Raw genomic sequence first — 4,787 nt, 5'->3', positions numbered from 1 at the left:
TTCCAAAGCTGTGCACTGCTCCGAAGCATCTCGACACTCCGACGGACAACAACTCGCTTCTACATCTTTTGTACTGTTGGTATAAGTTTATTATTCAATACTTGTATTGCATAATTGTAAAATGATTTTTAGGATTGATAGTGATTGTCCACCGAAAGTGATCTACGATCGCGAGCCTTGGAGTAGGAGTCGCCCTAGGCTCCAAACCAAGTAAAACCTTGGTGTCCCTTGTGTGTGCTTATTTCGTTTATCATTTCCACTGCTTTAACTCGAACTATTTACGAATACGAAAATTGTGAAAGCCACGAGCGCTATTCTCCCCCCCTCTACCGCTTTCGATCCAACAGATTGTGCCCCTTCAGTTGGAGAAGATTACACGCTCCTAAATAATTTCCTATAACCATCCATAAAGGAAGTTTGATCTAGTGATCCGCAACAAACCCATCCGTTATGGAGGGAGGCACTCAGAGCCAACACGCAAGCTTGTTGCATCACTTACAAACCAGTAACGAAGACCGTGGAATTTATTTAAAAAAAATCTCTCTCCCACTTAGTTATTTAAGGTGAGGAATTTCAACCTAGCAAGCACACATCACACACATAACAGTAAATAAAAGTAATAAATATGGAAATTAATTTTCCAACTATTATGGCTTTTTCCATCACTGTCCTTCGCGTGCTGCCAGCCCTAGGGTTTATGTCGCCGGGTCCATCAAGCTTCCTTTTCCGCTGCGTCTCTAGTCCTTCAATAGTACCACACCTCGCAAGGATACGATCCGGGACAGAAAATAAAATTTTACATACATCGATCCTATATTCCACAAGGGAATGTACATCAAGTCTAGATCGAACATAAATGTAAAATCCTAGGGCTAATACAACTCCTGCTGTAATAGTTAAATACAATCATGCACACACAATAAAATACCCTTGACACAAGGGTCTAATCACGCACAATAACCATAAGCCATAATAGTTGGAGTCTGCAACCACAGAGTTAGCATATCCTACTATTATCCTGCCTAAATTATGTATGACATGTACATAATTAAACTGAAAACCAAACACACAGAGGCAAACCCTAGCTCTGATACCAATTGTTGGTTGGTCCTAGGAAGATCGTACCGGTTCCACTGTATAAAAATTTTGTACAAGTCCTGAACCTTTCCTAACAACCTATTGTGTTCTTTAGAAATTAAATTCGGAATCACAAATGGAACTTAAAATTATTGATTCCAAATTTAACTTATCTGTTCTTAATGGTTTAGACTTGGATTGCAAACGATGCTTAACATTATTGATCCAAATCCACCTATGTTATAAATTCAATTAAATATTAATTTATAAAATTGGCTTCCAACACTGCATGGCGAGGTACTAGGCCTTCTTGGGTATGAGATCATCCACCACCGCCTAGACAAAGCCTTTTAAAGAAATCTAATATTTAATTTCCTTATATAACTCTAGGTTTAACCAAAAGAAAAAATCGAATCACAAATTCGAAAAAACAAAACAAAAGATATATTTTTCCCAAAACAAAACAATCCGAAAGTTTAATAAAAATTTTCTAATAATTTTTCCCTTCATGGTTGGTTATAAAAGGAAATTTTATAAATTAAAATTTCTCTATTAAAACATGTGGATGATTTCCAAAAAGGAAAGTTTTCTCTAAAATTAAAATCTTCCTTTCAATCTACAAATAAGGAAAGATATCAAATCTTTTCTTAATCTTTTGTAGAAACTTATAAAAGGAAATATTTAATTTTAAAACTCCCTTTTGAAATCATGAACATGGTTATAAAAAAGGAAAGTTTTATCAAAAAATTAAAATCTTCCTTTTAACTATAAATAAGGAAAGATATCAAATCTTTCACTTAATCTTTTGTAGAAGGAAAGATTTAAATTTTAAACTCTCTTTTAAAACCATGATATCAACATAAGAATAGATTTTAAATAAAATCCCTTTTATTTTTCTAATGGCCGGCTACCTAAGCTTGGGATCCAAGCTTTGGCCGACCACCTTAAATTGGCTCCACCCTTAGCTTTGGCCGGCCTTAGCTTGGGCTCTAAGCTAGCTTGGTCGGCCACCTCAAGGTGGGTATGCTGTGGTATAATTATCTATATATAAGAGGCTATGATAGGGACCGAGAGGAGGAATTGGTTTTGGTCTCCCAATGAAATTAAGCTTCCCGTGTTCGCCCCGAACACCCAACTCAATTTCATCGATAATAATTCATACCACTAAAAAATTATTATTGAACTACCGCACCAATCCCAAATTATATTTTGGGCTCCTTCTTATTATGAGTGTGTCAGTCTCCCTGTGTTTAAGATGTCGAATGTCCACTAATTAAATGAGTTACTGACAACTCTCTTTAATTAATATCTTAGTCCAAGAGTAGTACCACTCAATCTTTTTGTCATGTCAGACTAAGTCCACCTGCAGGGTTTAACATGACAATCATTATGAGCTCCTCTTGGGGACATTATCAACCTAGATTAGTAGGACACAGTTTCCTTCTATAATCAACAACACACGCTATAAGTAATATCATTTCCCAACTTATCGGACCTTTTGATTTATCAAGCTAAATCTCACCCTTTGATAAGTTAAAGAAATGAATACTAAATATATGTTCTTGTTATTATATTAAGATTAAGAGCATACACTTCCATAATAACTAATGTCTTGTTCTTTTATTAAGTCAGCACAAAAAGAACTTACCTTAAATGATCCTGCTCAATACACTCAGAGTGCACTAGTGTAATTTTATAGTTAAGATAAGCTAATACCAAATTACACTACGACTATTCCAATGGTTTGTTCCTATCCATCTTAGTCGTGAGCTACTGTTTATAATTTATAAAGAACCGATAACATGATCTTGTATGTGTGACACCACACACCATGTTATCTACAATATAAATTAATTGAACAATTACACTTAGTATATAAATGTAGATATTTTTGACCAATGTGATTCTTTATTTCAAAATAAATGTTTACAAAGGCTAGGCTTTTAGTATACATTCTAACAAGTTGAAGGTATGGGATTAGCCTAACTTAAAGGTATTGCCAAACATAAAAAATGGGAAGATTGTTGGTGCAATACCCCTAGGTCAAGGTTGACCTGGTTGACTAAGCTTGAGTTGGCTCAAGCTTGAGTCTTGATATTTGGGTTTCAATGTTTGACAATACTTGGAGATTGCAGATGTAATTATCCAATTGGAGAGATTGTTGATATAATTCCCCTCTGATCAAGGACTCACCAATTAGATGTGAAGAAGAGTCAAGTAGGTCAAAGGGTTGATCAGATACTTGATTGGAAAAGTCCTAACTGGAGGTTAGGCAAGGGAAAGTCCTGGTGAGTGAAGTCAGGTAATTGGAAATATTGGTGAGTGAAGCCAGGTGAAATACCTAGTGAGTGAAGCTAGGCAGTTGAGAAATTCTGGTTAGTGAAGGCAGGTGAAAGACCTAGTGAGTGAAACTAGGCAGGTGAAAGTCCCGGTGAGTGAAGCTGGGCAATGGAAAAACCCTAGTGAGTAAAGCTAGGTGAAAGTCCTAGTGAGTGAATCCAGGCAGATAGAAAGTCCTGGTGAGTGAAGTCAGGCAGATGGAAAGTCCTAGTGAGTGAAGCTAGCCAGATGGAAAGTCCTGGTGAGTGAAGCCAGGCATATAGTTAGTCCTAGTGAGTGAAGCTAGGCAAATGGAAAGACCTGCTGAGTGAAGCCAAACACATGGAGATCCAGGTGGGTCAAGGTTGATTGGACACTTGGTATTGGGAAGCCCAAGTAGGTCAAAAGATTGACCTAATACTTGGCATGAGGAAATCCATGTTAGAATGTATACTAAAAGATTAGTTTTTTGTATAAACATTTATTTTTAAGTGAGAATCACATTAGTCAAATGTCTGCATTTAATTAAATGCAGTTGTCCATTTAATTTATATTATAGATAACATGGTGTGTTGTGTCACACAGAATATCATGTTATCAGCTCCTTATAGATTATAAATAGAAGCTCACAACCAAGATGGATTGGGACAAACTGTTGGGTTTTTCGGGCTGCGAAAATCGCTTTTCGTGTCGCGGAAACCCCGAATCACCCATGCCACTGGATCTCGTGCGAAGGATAGATTTCAAAGATATGAATATGAGTTTCAAACTATGATCTACAGTAGATCTACAAAGGAAAAACATTTTATACCTTTGAAGCGTGCCCTCGCAAATCTCGCTCGTCCAACGGTACGCCGGATCTCGAAGTTGTCAACGTAGACAACTCTCTAGTGATATCCACATGAACAAGAAGTGTTCTCTAACACTCAAGGATGGAGAAGAGAGCACCACAAGTGTGCTAGCACTCACTAGGGCTCTCGGGTAGGATTGGAAGAAGAAGAAAGGAAAAGAAGAGAACACACTCCTCTAAAATCTCTATGTGACTTTCACTAACCTTTCTTCTTGGATTAGATTCACTCTCCTTTCTTCTCCCTTGCTTGAAACCCACGACCAAGAGAAGAGAAGGAGCAAGAAGAGAGCTTAGGAGGAGGAAGATCACTTGAATGAGAGTTACACTTGCAAAATGAAACTCTTTTCATCTAATTAAGTGGTTTGTAACCTCCATGGGATACCAAGAGTCACAACTCTTGGTAACTCCCATGAGGTGGCACTTCACTTAAGTAACCATGATGATGTGGAGCATCATCATTGGTCCACTTAATGCCAACTCACCAATGAGGTGGCATAAAGTCAAGTCAAACTTGACTCTTCATCTTCCTCTCAAGTCAAGT

The sequence above is a fragment of the Zingiber officinale genome, chromosome 11A (genome assembly GCF_018446385.1).
Source record: "Zingiber officinale cultivar Zhangliang chromosome 11A, Zo_v1.1, whole genome shotgun sequence".
Classification (NCBI taxonomy): Eukaryota; Viridiplantae; Streptophyta; class Magnoliopsida; order Zingiberales; family Zingiberaceae; genus Zingiber; species Zingiber officinale.
The sequence above is the reverse complement of the archived record's forward strand: the minus strand, read 5'-3'. Positions refer to the sequence as shown.